Source organism: Plecotus auritus, assembly GCF_963455305.1.
Source record: "Plecotus auritus genome assembly, chromosome: X".
In the NCBI taxonomy this organism is placed as follows: Eukaryota; Metazoa; Chordata; class Mammalia; order Chiroptera; family Vespertilionidae; genus Plecotus; species Plecotus auritus.
This window is the reverse complement of record NC_137784.1, coordinates 64,416,203-64,432,457: the sequence shown is the minus strand read 5'-3', so window position 1 is coordinate 64,432,457 and position 16,255 is coordinate 64,416,203.

The window sequence follows — 16,255 nt, the reverse complement described above, 5'->3', positions numbered from 1 at the left end:
TGATACATTCCCCACAGGGGAGAGCTGTAAAAACTCCAGGTTTCCAGCCAACACCACTGGTCTCCATACAAGGATCTCTGTCCAACCAGTCGAGGGCAGAGTAATATTTTGGGCCACTGGAAAAGGTGTAGCTCTGGGACAGGGAAACACACCCACCACATTCCCTGAAAGCTAAACAGCACCTCCCTCATCTAAAGCCTTTTCAGAAGCAGACTTTTGAGTGACTAAGATTGCCAGCTGTCTATCAGACAAAGGCAGGCAGAGGCAGAGCCTAGAGAACCAGGGGAAGTTTGCTGAACCAGCCCTGGACCCCATAATACTAACAAACCTACTTTATAGGACAGATTGTCCCCTTCTCCTTGCAGCCAAGGCCTGTGGAAACAGACAAAAATGGTGTATCAGTGGATTGCTTGAAGATTCAAGCAGGTTGGTGAAAGCAAAAGGACAGCTCCTGACAGTGGTTAGTAGCAAGAACCTCACAGGGAGCCCAGAATTGGCAGACAGAACAGAAAAGTACAATCCAACAGGAGTTCCCCTAAGGCACTAAACTCTACTGAAATGAAAGTCACTTTACTTCTTTTCTTTGTTTTTCTCCTTTTCTTCCCTTCTTTTATTTTTTTTATTTTTTCTCTTTCCTTTCCTTTGTCCTTTTTTATATTTATCTTCTTTATCCATTGCTTTATTGATTTGTTATTTTTCTAGTCTCTGTTGTTTTTTTCATATTTAATTTTTATATTTGCTTTTCCTAGTCATTTTTTTTTTCTGGAAACAAATCAAAATGGACACAAAACAACCCAAAATCTATAAGAAACAGTGAAAGAAGTATTGAGAAGGAAGTTCATAGCATTACAGGCCTCCATCGAAAACAAGAAAAACTCTTAATAAGCTATCTAACCCTAACACTTCAAGAATTAGAAAAAAGAACAACTAGAAAAGCCCAGAGTAAGTAGAAAGAAGTGAATAATATCATAGCTGAAATAAATAACATGACTTAAAAAACAATACAAAAGATCAATAAAACCAAGAGCTAGTTCTTTGAAAAGATAAATAAGATTTATGAACCTCTAAACAGACTCATCAAGAAACTAAGAGAGAGGAACCAAATAAACAAAATCAGAAATGAAAGAGGTAAAGTAACAACTAACCCTATAGAAATACAAAGGATCCAAAAAAAAACAAAAACACTATGAATGACTATATTCCAGCAAACTGGACAACCTGGATGAAATGAATATATTCCTAGACAAATACAATCTTCCAAAACTTAATCAGGAACAATAAGAAAACCTGAATAGATGATAACCACTGATGAAATTGAAGCAATAATAAAAATTCTCCCAGAAAATGAAAACTCTGATCCAGATGGCTTTACAGGGGAGTTTTTCCAAACATTCCAAGAAGAACTAACACCTATACTCCTCAAACTATTCCAAAAAATCCAAGAGGAAGGACTAATCCCAAGCCCTTTTTATGATGCCAGCATTATCCTAATTCCAAAACCAGATAAAGACACTACAGAGAAAGAGAATTACAGGTCAACATTCATGATGAACATAGGTGCTAAAATCCTCAACAAAGTATTAGGAAATCAGATCCAGCAATACATTAAAATAGTCATACATAATGACCAAGAGGAATTTATTTCAGAGATGCAAAGCTGGTAAAGTATTTGCAAATTAATAAGTGTGACCTACCATATAAACAGATTGCAAGACAAAAATCACAGAATCATATCAATTGATGCAGAAAAAGCATTTGACAAAATCCAACACCCTTTCCTGATAAAAATTCTCAGCAAGGTGGGAATAGAGGGATCATACTTCAACATATTTAAAGCCATGTTTGACAAACCTACAGCCTTACATCATATTTAATGGGCAAAATCAAAAGCATTCCCTCTAAGGACAGGAATAAGATAGGGATGTCCTCTCAACATAGTTCTAGAAGCCCTAGCCACAGTGATCAGACAAGAAGAAATAAAGGCATCCAAATTGTAAATGAGGAAGTAAATCTCTCATTATTAAAGAATGACATGATATTGTACATAAAAAAACTCTAAAGACTATCAATAAACTTCTAGATTTAATAAATAAATTTGGCAATGTAGCAGTATACAAACTTAACACCTAGAAATTGATGACATTTTTATATACCAATAATGAACTCTCAGAAAGGAAATTTAAAAAATTCACTTTTACCATTGCAACAAAAAAACTAAGACACTTAGGAATAAACTTAACCAAGGATGTAAAAGACCTATACTTGGGTACTCGGAAAACTACAGGATGTTGAAAAAAGAGATAGAGGAACATATAATTAAGTGGAAGAATATACATGTCCATGGATTGGTAGACTCGATATCATTAAAGTGTCCATACTATCCAAATCAATCTATAGATTCAATATAGTACTTTTTAAAATACCAACAGCATATTTCACAGATCAAAAACACACACTATAAAATTTTATACGGGACCAAAAAAAGACCTCAAATAGCAGTAGCCATCTTGAGAAAAAAGAACAAAGTTGGAGGGATTACAATACCAGATATCAAGTTACACTACAAAGCCACTGTACTCAAAATAACCTGGTACTGGCACATGAACAGACATATAGGTCAATGGAACAGAAGAGAGAACCTGGAAATCAACTCAAGGAATTAGGCTAAATTAGTATTTGACAAAGGAGGCAAGAACATACAATGAAGTCAAGACAGTCTCTTCAATAAATGGTGTTGGAAAAATTAGACAGGTACATGCAAAAAAATGGAACTAAACCACCAACTTACACCATACACAAAAATAAATGCAAAACGGATAAAAGACTTAAATGTATGTAAAAAACCATAACAATCTTACAAAAAACCATAGGCAACAAAATCTTAAACATCTCTTATAGCAATATGTTTATAGATACATTTCCTAGGGCTGTGGTCGGCAAAATGGGGCTCACGAGCCACATGCGGCTCTTTGGCTCCTTGAGTGTGGCTCTTCCACAAAATACCATGCTTGGGTGAGTCTATTTTGTAGAAGTGGCATTAGAAGAAGTTTAAGTTTAAAAAAATTGGCTCTCAAAAGAAATTTCAATCGTTATACTGTTGACATTTGGCTCTGTTGACTAATGAGTTTGCCGACCACTGTCCTAGGGCAAAGGAAACTAAGGAGAAAAGAAACAAATGGGACTACATCAAAATAAAAAGCATCTGCACAGGAAAAGAAACCATCACCAAATTTAAAAGACAGCCCACTGCATGGGAGAACATATTTGCCAATGTTACTTCTGTAAAGGGGTTAATTTCCAAAATATATAAGGAACCCAGACAACTTAACAAAAGGAAGACAAACAACCCAATTAAAAAAATGGGCAAAAGACCTAAATAGATACTTCTCCAAAGTGGACATACAGAAAGACATGAGATATAAAAGAAAATGTTCAGTCACTAATCATCAGAGAGATGCAAATTAAAACAACAATGAGGTATCACCTCACAGCTGCCAGGATGGTTATCATCAACCAATCACCAAAAACAAGTATTTGGGAGGATGTGGAAAAAAGGGTACCCTAGTACACTGATGATAGGAATGCAGAATTGTGCAGCCACTACTAGTATGTAAAAAAGTATGGCATTTCCCCAAAAAATTTAAAAATTGAACTGCCATTTGACCCAGTAATCCCCTTTTGAGGAATATATCCCAAGAAACTAGAAACACCAATCTGAAAGAATGCATGCACCCCTATGTTCATAGCAGTGTAATTTACAATAGCTAAGATTTGGGAACAGCCTAAGTGCTCATAAGCAGACAAGCGGATAAAAATGCTGTGGTACATCTACACATTGGAATACTATGCAGCTGTAAGAAAGAAAAACTCTTAACATTTGCAACAGCATGGATGGACCTGGAGAGCATTATGCTAAGTGAAATAAGCCAGTCAGAGAAAGATAAATATCACATGATCTCACTCACATGTAGAATCTCATGAATAAAATAAACTGATTAACAAAATGGATCTAGAGACAGAAGCATGGAACAGACTGACATATTTCAGAGAGAATGTGGGGGTGAGAAGATGGATAGGGAGGGATTTACTGGGGAACTTATATGCATATATGCATAGTCCATGTACACAGACAATAGAGTGGTGAAGGCCTGGGAGGTATGGGTGGAGGGTGGAGAGGTCAATGGAAAAAATCAAAGAAACAAAGGGAGATCTGTGATACTTTCAACAATAAAGATAAATTTTTTTAAAAATGAATCTCAAAGGACTTATAATGAATGAAAAAAAAACAATTCCAAGAGTTTAAAAATTATATAATTACATTATTATAACATTCTTGAAATGAAAAATTCTAGAGATGCAGGACACATTTTTTATTAGAAAGAGGGAAAGGAAGAAGATGGCTGTAATTATAAAAGAGAAGTAGGGAAGATCCTTGAGATATTAGAAATGCTCTGTATCTTGTCTACTGTTGTGATCACACAAATATATGCCTGTAATGAAACTACATAGAACTTAATACACATACACACAAATGCACACACAAACATGCACACACCCATGCATGAGTGTATAAAAACTAGTGACATGTGAATAAGGTTGGTGGATTAGACCAATGTCAATTTCCTGGTTTTGATAATTTACTACAGTTATTTAAGATGTTACCAGAATGAAACTAATGGGTACATGAAAATCCTTTGTGCTATTTTTGCAATTTCCTGTGAAACTATAATTATTTCAAAACAAAAACTTAAGAAAGAAATTGAAGTTTTTTTAAAATCATAACCACAAAACCATTTTCACACCTAAAAATTGACAAAATGTCCTTACTCTCATCAAATATCCAGCCAATGTTCAAATTTCCATCCTCTCACTCTTTTCACCACATACAATGTAGTATGTAGTAGTATTTTTAGTCATTATCAAAAGCATATAGAAGCAATGCCATTTGTTTTATATATCTCTTAAATCTATTTTGATCCATAGATTTTCCATTCATCTTTATTCCATTACACTTGATTTGTTAAAGAATAAATATCATGTATGTAGTAGAGTTTCCCATGGTCTGAATTTGTTTGATCGCATCAGTGGTGTTGTTTAATGTTTTTCTCTGTACTCTGTAGTGCCTATAAATTGGTAGTTGGATTCAGAGGCTTGATCAGGTTTAGATTTCATTTTGAGAACAGAATGGATAAGAAGATGCCATGGATTTTGTTGTCAACAGAAAGAATTGATGTCTGGTTGGTTGTCTTTCTTTCTGTGATACTAGCACATATGAACCAATGCCAAAGTCCATGCACTCACTAGAAAATTAAGCACAATTTGATTTCAAGATTTCCAATTGATCTGTGCACGTGGTAAATATGTTTGCTTATACAAACTCACTATTTTTCCAGACTACATCCATTGTATGCCTCATTTGCTTTCAGATAATTACAAGATTATCATATCTGGGTGCCTAATTCCCAATTACCTAGTTATCTGCAATAAGCTATTTTAATGTGGAAAAAAAAGTGGAGAATTAGAGGTAAGTTCCCAAAAAGCTAGGTGATATTTGTAATTCTTATAATTAGCACTCAACAAACACAAAAAAGTGCTCAGAATTTATCATTCCCTCTCAGGATTCTATTTAATTGGTTGAGATATTTTACACATAATATGTGGGTACAAATGGAAATGTAGTAGGCCGTTAGACAGACATGAGTAGAGCAAAGATGATGGCCTAGATACAGAAGGACAACAGAGTGGAAAACCCTGCATGCCTAGCAATGGACAATTGTAGGGTGGGACCTCATCCCCAGGATGATCTTTCCTCCCCTAGCATATCACTAGTAATTCGGTTTGGACCCCCTGGCCTTCCATATTGCTGGCCACTCAGTTTAGAACCCCTGACCTTTCTTACCTAGAGGTAACATCTAGACCTCTGTTGTATTTCAACCTCAGGCCCAGAAAAGCAGCAAAACTAGACAAGTGACACCAAAGCTGCCTCATGACCAGCTGCATCGAATAATGACCCCCTGCCCTGGCAATAACCAATCAATCAGTGGAGACCCAGGATTCTGAAAAGACACACTTGGAAAACTGATGAATATTCTATTGAGATCCTCCCCTGGGACCTCCCCTAAAATCCACACTTAAAACCCTTAGGAGGATGGCTAACTGCAAGATAGCATGTTAGTGAGAGAACAAAAGGAGACTGTGTGGGTGTGTGGGTACTGTATGTATTTGTGAGTGAGGGATAGCTATATCCAAGGAATTGTTGAGGACTGCCAGACAGGGCTCCCCTGTCTGGGAAGCCTCTGCTGCTGCTGAAATCTCACCCAGAGTGGCCAACTCTGCCGCAGAGACTGCACTATCTTGAAGGGGAAAGTGGCGGTGATCTGAAGCCCAGCCTTACCTTTAACTGGGGAGACCCTCAGATACCTAAGGGGACCTTACAACCACAAACCCCAGGGACCAGCTACCACAGCTGCAAATCCAGGAATACCAAGACTCAAACCTCTCTGACTGCGGGGGCCTAAAAAGTCTGTCCAAGAGGAGACAAAGCGGCGTGAGTATGCGGATGGCCCCTGTGCCTTCTTACAGAGCAGAGAGAAGGAACAGCTGAATCGATTAATACCCACCCAGAATTGGCAAATTAAACACAGCTGGTGAGAAATCTGTGGATGGTGAGGAAATCTGTGGATGCAAAGGTCAGCTATCACCTAGGGAGAGTCAACGCAGGAGAGAGAGAGCTACATAACCAGAGAGAAGCGATCGTGGGGAAACAAAGAAACAGCCCGCATATGAAAGAAAAGGAGGCATCAACACAAAAAAAAGTAAATGAAATGGAGGCAAACAAAATTTAAGAGAAATAATTCAGAGAGATGGACTTAAGGTCACTAAAAAGGATAGAAGACAAATTCAATAATATGTGTAAGAACCAAGAGAAAATGAAGAAGAACCAAGAAGAAATGAAAAATGACATCACTGCAATAAAGAACTCAATAGAAAGCATCAACAGTAGACTAGAAGAAGCGGAGGACTGCATCTGTGAGCTAGAAGACAAGGTAGGAAAAAATACCCAAGCAGAGCAGCATCTAGAAAAAAAACTTAAAAAAAACAGGAGGAGAGCCTAAGGGAACTTTGGGAAAACACGAAATGAAAAAACATGTGCATAATAGAGGTGCCAGAAGGAGAGGGAACTGAGCAAGGAATAGAAAACATGTTTGAAGAAATAATGACAGAAAACTTCCCTGATATCGGGAAGAAAAAACTCGCACAAGTCCAAGAAGCTCACAGAGTCCCAAACAAGATGAACCCCAAAAGACCAACACCAAGACACATTATAATTAAATTGGCAAACACCAATGACAAAATAAGAATCTTAAAAGCTGCCAGAGAGAGACAGAAAGATGACTACAGAGGATCCCCCATCAGACTAGTGACTGATTTCTCAACAGAAACAGGTCATACCAGAAGGAAATGGAATGAAATATACAAAGTCATGCAAAAGAAGGGTCTTAATCCAAGAATACTGTACCCAGCAAGGCTATCAATCAAAGTTGATGGTGAAATAAGAAGCTTCACAGACAAAAAAGGACAAAGGCAGTTTAGGGTCTGCAGTAAAAAAAAAAAAAAAAAAAAAAAAAAAAAAAAAAAAAAAAAAAAAGGAAGGGAAGAAGAAACACAGGCATGAAGAATAAAAATGGTGACAAACAAGTACCTATCAATAATAACTTTAAATGTAAATGGATTAAATGCCCCAATTAAAAGATATAGGGTAGCTGAGTGGATAAGAAAACATGACCCATATATCTGCTGTCTACAGGAAACCCACCTCAGAACAAAGGACTCACACAGACTCATGGTGAAGGGATGGAAAAGGTTTTTCAGGCAAATGGAAATGAAAAAAAAGTTGGGGCAGCAATACTTACATCTGACAGATTAGACCTCAAAGTGAAGGCCATAACAAGAGATAAGGAAGGCCACTTCATAATACTAAAGGGAGCAATTCAACAAGAAGATATAACTCTGGTAAACATATATGCAACCAAAACAGGAGCACCCAAATACATAAAAAAAAAAAAAAACTTCTGGAGGATATCAAAGGTGAGATTGACAGCAATACAGTCATAGCAGGGGAATTTAATACGCCACTAACATCAGTGGACAAATCCTCTAAACAAAAAATCAGCAAAGAAACAGTAATCCTAAATGACTCACTAGATCAGATGGAATTAATTGACATTTTCAGAACATTTCACCCCAAAGCCATAGAATATACATTCTTCTGAAGTGCACATGGATAATTCTCAAAGGTAGAACACATATTGAGACACAGGCAAAGTCTCTTCAAAATCAATAAGATAGAAATCATATCAAGCATCTTCTCAGATCACAATGGCATAAAACTCGAAATCAATGACAATAAAAACAATAAAAAAATCAAACACCTGGAGGCTAAATAGCATGCTATTAAACAATGACTGGGTTACCAAAGAAATCAAAGAAGAAATAAAAAGCATCATGGCAACAAACGACAATGAAAACACAACAATCCAAAATCTATGGGACACAGTGAAAGCAGCCTTGAGAGGGAAGTTTATAGCTCTACAGGCCTATCTCAAAAAAAAAAAAAAAAAAAAAAAAAAACAAGAAACAATGGTAATGAATTATTTAACCCTACAACTCAAAGAGTTAGAAAGAGAGCAACAACAACAAAAAAAAAGCCCAGTGTAAGTAGAAGGAAGGAAAAAATAAAGATCAGAGTGGAGATAAACAACACAGAGACCTAAAAAACAATACAAACGATCAACAAAACCAAGAGCTGGTTCTTTGAAAGGATAAACAAGATTGATGAACCTCTAGCCAGGTTCACCAAGAAGTAAAGTGAGAGGATCCAAGTAAACAAAATTGGAAATGAAAGAGGTGAAGTAACAACCGATCCCACAGAAATAAAAATGATTATGAAAAAAATACTATGAACAATTCTATTCCTACAAAATGGACAACCTAGATAAAATGGACATACTCTTAGAAAAATACAAGCTCCCAAAACTCAATCAAGAAGAATAAAAAAACCTGAATAGGCCGATAACTACCAAAGAAATTGAAGCAGCGATCAAAAATCTTCCAGCAAACAAAAGCCCTGGTCTGGATGGCTTTACAGGGGAGTTCTACCAAGCATTCAAAGAAGAACTAAAACCTATCCTCCTCAGACTATTTCAAAAAATTCAAGAGAAAGGCACACTTCCATGCTGTTTCTATGAAGCCAGCATTACTCTAATCCCCACACCAGATAAAGACACCACAAAAAAAGAGAATTACAGGCCAATATCCTTGATGAACATAGATGCTAAAAAAAGAGATAAACAAATGAAAGAATATATTGTGTTCATGGATTGGTAGAATCAACATCATTAAAATGTCCATACTACCCAAAACAATCTTCAGATTCAATGCAATCCCTATTAAAATACCAATGGCATATTTCAAAGATCTAGAAGAAACTCTCCAATAATTCATCTGGAATAAAAAAAGACCCATAATAGCCACAGCAATCCTGAGAAAGAAGAACAAAATTGAAGGGATCACATTACCAGATATCAAGCTATATTACCAAGCCACAGTTCTCAAAACTGCGTGGTACTGGCACAAGAATGGACATATAGACCAATTGAACAGAACAGAGAACCCAGAAATCGACCCAACCCATTATGCTCAATTAATATTTGACAAAGGAGGCAAGAGCATACAATGGAGCCAAAACATTCTCTTCAATAAATGGTGCTGGGGAATTTGGACAGATACATGCAACAAAATGAATCTAGACCACCAACTACACCATACACAAAAACAAACTCAAAATGGCTAAAGGACTTGAATGTAAGATGGGAAACCATAAAAATCCCACAAGACTACATAGGCATCAAAATAGCCGACATATGTTGTAGCAATATCTTTACAGACACAGACCCTAGGGCAATGGAGACTAAGGAGAAAATAAACATATGGGACTACATCAAAATAAAAAGTTTCTGCACAGCAAAAGAAAACATCAACAAAACAACAAGAAAGCCCACTGCATGGGAAAACATATTTGACAATGCTATTTTAGATAAGGGTTTAATCTCCAAAATTTACAGAGAACTCATACAACTTAACAAAAGGAAGATAAAGGATCCAATCAAAAAATGGTCAAAGGATCTAAATAGACACATTTTGAAAGAGGACATGCAGAAGACCCAGAGACATATTAAAACATGCTCAAAGTCACTAATCATCTGATAGATGCAAATCAAAACAACAATGAGGTAACATCTCACACCTGTCAGAACGGCTATCATCAACAAGTCAAGAAATAACAAGTGTTGGCGAGGATGTGGAGAAAAAGGAACCCTCCTGCATGGCTGGTGGGAATGCAGACTGGTGCAGACACTGTGGAGAACAGTATGGAGTTTCCTGAAAAAGTTAAAAATGGAACGCCCATTTGACCCAGGAATCCCACTTCTAGAACTATATCCCAAGAAACTAGAAACACCAATCAGAAAGGATATATGTACTCCTATGTTCATAGCAGCACAATTTACAATAGCTAAGATTTGGAAACAGCCTAAGTCCCCATCAGCAGATGAGTCGATTAAAAAAAACTGGTACATCTACACAATGGAATACTATGCCATTATTAAAAAGAAGGAACTTTTACCATTTGCAATAGAATGAATGGAACTGGAGAGGCTTAAGCTAAGCGAAATAAGCCAGTCGGAGAAAGATAAATATCCCACGATTTCACTCATATGTGGGATATAATGATCAACATAATTTGATGAACAAGAATAGATAGATCTAGAGACAAATGGTAGGGTAGGGGTTAGAGAGCAACCAAAAGACTTATATGCATGCATATTAGCATAACCAATGGACACAGAAACTGGGGCTGGGGCAGTGGGGGCTTGCCAGGGCTGGGAAGTGATGGGGGAGGGGGTCAATTGGGGAAAAAGGAGACATATGTAAAACTTTAGACAAAAAAAAAAAAAAAAAACCCTTAGGACAGAGAACCCAGTGCACTCTCCCTCTCTGGTGCATGCACATGCCTTTCCCCTACCCCTCCTCTTCTCCCCAGGTGAGTTTCCTTTACCCTTCTCTAACCTAAGCTCCAAGGGCCCCTTCTTTTGCCTCTGTATCTTGTTTCAAAAACCTATTTTTTCTACCACTCATTTCTTCCACTTCTGTAATTTTCTAAATAATTTTTTTTTTCCCTTATAGTCTTTGTCTTGGCTCTGAATTCTTTCCTAGCCAGAACTCAAGTACTGAGGTTGCTGAACCAAAGTCCATCCGGTCTGACCCCACCCATCTCACATCTGATGCCATTCCCACCGCCACCAACAGAAACAAAATTTTGGGCTATGTTTATTCAACTATTGCTCCAAGGATCCAAAGACTAATTATTAAATTGGAAAACCTTTCTTCTGCTTGTTTCTTAGAATGACACATTGGAGAATGTTGTTGCATAACAATTTCATTTAGAGGCATGTTTGCTCTTACTATTTTCCTAATATTATTCATAAATAAGTAGAACTTGGAGTTGTATTAAAATAATTTGAGATTGGTGGCTGGTATGAAATTACCAGTAACTTGAGTGTCAAAGGACAGCCAGTTTATTGAACTGGAATTTTTGGTTAATATCCTGTAAAGAGACCAAAGAAAAAAGGGGATTCCTTATTTGTATCAGCTTAATTCAAGAGAAAGAGAACAATGAAGGGGTAATTCAGAGTAAAATAATTTAGAAATTCAATGCTTACATATTTTAAGCTATTTAGGATATCAAGAGAAAGTCTTCAGTCTGATGAATTCATCTTTCTCCTCTGCTAAACTACTCACACTTTCCATTTTAGCAAATTTGAGCTCTCTGCTTTACCCTGAAGCACTCATGCCCTTCCCTACCCTCACTGTCTTTTCACTTGTCAATCCCTAGGATTGCAATAGCCCATATTTTTTCTTTGCTAGAAAAACAAACATTGTCTTCAAAATCTATATCTTCAACAAAAATCTTCCCTTACCACCCCTCCCCCATCTTAGTGAATCATGTTTCTTTTCTACTTTACATATCTCTCCATTTCTTTTACATATCTGAATTATCATATGAATCACAGTGTACAGTATTTATATTTTACTTGACTGTCTTTCATTCAAAAATGTGAGATTCTCCAGGGAAGTGTAAATATTTTTTAGTCATTTTGGTATCCAGTTTATAGTGCCTGGCACATGAAAACACTTATTGGACTCTTGTTAAGTTGTTCTAAAGCTGAGCTTAAACTAAAGAAAGTAAAGAAGTTGCCTGGCCAGTTTTGCTTAGTGGTTGAGCGTTGACATGTGAACTAGGAGATCAAGGTTCCATTCCCACTCAGGGCACATGCCTGGGTTGCAGGCTTGATCCCCAGTAGGGGACCTGAGCCAATCAATGATTGTCTCTCATCTTTGATGTTTCTCTCTCTCCCTCTCCATCTCCTTTCCTCTCTGAAATCAATAAAAATAGATATTTTTTAAAAAGGTAAAGGAGTATCAATAACCATTGAAAATATTAATGGACAGAGTCATATAAAATATAAGAAAAATATTTTGTATGTGACTGAAATGAAATAGAATAGCAAAACAGAGACATGTTAATGGTCTTAAAGAATTGTATTAGATTTTTCTACAAAGAAAACCTTTAAAAAAGTTTACTTTCCAGGAAATGAAGTATTTCCTGTTAAAACTTAATAATTAGAAAAGCAAGATTTTCATACATTGCTACCTTTCACTTATTCAACATCAATTATAATTTCAGCATTCTAACAACCTTATAAAACAAACACAGGACTGGCATTAAATTGCCAGTTCTATTTGTTGGATCTGTCCTATCTGTCTATTGCTGGGGATTCAGTTTTGACTAATCTGAATAAAACATTAAAATTAACTTCACATTGGTGCTGTTGTGTGAAAGGTGGACACAAATGTGGCACTATTCTTAGATAAATACTGCCTCCTTAAACCATAAATTTAAATTTATAATTTTCTTCTCTTATAAACCTAAAGTAAATTACCCATTCTCCTTTGGGAAATAAATTTTAAGGCAGATCCTTAGCTTCAAAATGTACATAGCAAACATTTCTTTTTTGAAACAAACTAGAAAAAAACAGCTGTTAGAGACCAATGAGAATAGTCAAAGAGGTAATGTCAAGGCTAATTACCTTCCTATCTCAGATAATTTCAATCTCATTCAGTCCTTTCATGATTATAAAATGAATGCTAAGTATCTTCAATGAGTTTTGCATACAGCTGTGTGGATAGTTGTACAACTTGGGCCTAATTAGCACTTAGTCATACCTCATGAGAGTTATGCCATTGCAAATGTAGCTCTACTAGTAAACGAATTAGCATTTCTTTTCTCTGGGTTACACAGTCATTGAAATAATATTTCTCAACTATGATCACTTTTCTTTTCCGATCTTCAAATTGCTTTGTAAGCCCTAACTACTTATTTTTCCAGAAAATGTGTGCTGTAAGTATCAAGGATAATTATTAAGGAAAAGAGTCTTAGGAAAATTTCACAATTCAGATGAAATATAATGAGCTTGAATGTGTTATTTTTATGTAGTAAAAAGAAATAGTTGATACTAATAATAGAAGGAAAAGAAGTAAATCAAAATTGAGTGACATAATTTAGATTTGGTTTTAATTACTGGTAACCATAGTTTCTGTTTTTATAACTTTATGAATAAAATCACAACACATCCCAATTACATTTAGTAAAATAAACTTATGAGTGTCACAGAAAATGAATGAAACTGAATGGCCTTATATATGAGGCTTCAGAAGTTGATATTGAAGTCTGTTCAATACTATAATCAATAAAGTAAAATCAACCTTATGATTTAATGATATTTTATTTTATTTTATTATTTTACCTATAGCCAGAATTAGAAAGAATACTTTTTAAAAGCTTAACTTTTACATCCATGAAAGAAGATCTTTACTTTTCATTTTCTTTTGTGTATTTTTATTTTCCCTTAGCTGCTGAAGCAGCTAACTAATCTGGTAATAATATTTTTAAAAGTATCTTCAGCTGAGGGATAGCATCAATAAATTTTAATGGTGAGGAAATTCCTAAATGATAAAAAAGTGTCAAAATTGTTTTCTATTCACAAGAGTAACATATTGTGAAACCTCAAGTGACTGATTTCTGACTATCATCACATAAAAATAGAATATAATTCTATTCAATGGAGAGTAATACCATGGCACTTATTTGGCTGTAGTGGCTATTGAAAGTGCATCTGAGAGGTGATATTTGAGACTTGAATGATGGGAAGGAAGCAGCCAAGCAAAGATATGGGGTAAAGGTATTCCAAGAAGGCTTAGTAATAAATATCTTGATATGAGATTTAGCTTGGTATATTTTAAAGGCAGAAAAAAAATAATTGTGTATGAATATGATGACTGGTGGCAAGAATGGAGGGAGGTGAAGCAAGGGAGATATTCAGGGGCCTTGTAGATTATAATAGACTAATTGATATTCTAGTTACTATGGGAAGCCAATAAAGTTTAATCAAGAGTTTGATAAAATTTCATTTATCCTTAAGAATATTTATTGTCCTTTTTGTGTGAAAAAGGTTCTAACTAAAAAAAAAAAGCAATAACAGCAAGGAGACAATATATTTTCAGTATTCCAGACAAGAAATTATGATAGTTTGAACTAAGTAGTAGTAGAAGAATTATTAAGAAACATTTGGATTTTATAGTTTCTTAGACATGGAGCCTATAGAATGTGCTACTAGATTGTGCTTATAATGTGAGTAAACAGAAGAATCAACAGTATTTCTTGATTTGGGGCCTGAAGAATTAGGTGAAGGGTGGTACCATTTATTGAAATGGGGAAGCCTTGGAGGAAGCAGATTGAGTGGGCAATTATTTTAATGTGATTCTGTTAGATTGGAAATTGCTATTAGAGATTCAGGTTGAAATTTCTAGTCAGTGGTTGAATATTGATAATGTTAAATTTATGGTATTATATAAAATTATTTAAGAAAAAGTATATTTTGGAAACAAGAGAAGACAAAGGAGTTTACTTTCAATATTTAAATGGTAAGTGATATAGAAGAAAAATAAAGTATTACAGAAGCTTAAAGAACAAATTTATTTTTAGAATGAATGTTTAGTTGTATTAAATATTGATACAATAAGAAGAAAACAAAGATTTAACAGTCACTTTAACAAATGTATGTCATTGGTAATCTTGAAAGACTGGTGTGAGTAGAAGCCTACTTGAAGGAAAAATGATTGAAGACTTAAAGGAGAAAAAAGAGAATAATTCTGGGTTTTATTATGAAGGATAGTAATATAATTAGCTGATATATATAGATATAGATATAGATATAGATATAGATATAGATATAGATATAGATATAGATATAGATATAGATAGATATAGATATAGATATAGATATAGATATAGATATAGATATAGATATAGATATAGATATAGATATAGATATAGATATAGATATAGATATAGATGATATAGATATAAAGAAATAAAAGTAGTTGTAGGAACCAAGTAACATCCCATTCTTTATAACAACTTTGAGGATTCCTTCTATTTGCCACTGTCAGGGATACAATAGCTGTTAGGAGGCTGGAAACCCAATTTTATTTACTCACAACTGCTAGTCAGATTATCATTTCTAGGTCAACGGATATCTAGATTGAAAACCATATAAATTTTCCCTTTACATTTTTAAATAATATGTTTTTATTGATTTTTTTTTAGAGAAAGAGATATAGAAACAGATGAAACGAAAAAGCATCGGCTACCTTCTGCATGCCCCCTACCAGGGATTGAACCTGCAACCCGGGCATGTGCCCTGACTGAAAATCCAACCAGCAAACTCTTGGTTCATGGGGCGATGCTCAACCACTGAGAACATTGGCTGGGTGTCCTTCATGTTTTAATACTAACATTACAACAGCACTATCATAATATCAATATGTTATTCTTTATTAAAAACATAATTATAGCATTGTATTCATTCAACAATAAATTTGCTTATTTAAGAACTCAAAAACTAGCAAATGAAAACTCAAATTCTTACATACAAAATTTCAACAAATGTTGGAATAGTTAATATTCAATTTCTTTTGTTTTAAATTCATTTATTTATTTTAGAGAGAGAGACAAACATCAATTTGTTGTTTCCCTTATTTATGCACTCATTGGTTGATTTTTGCATATGCCCTG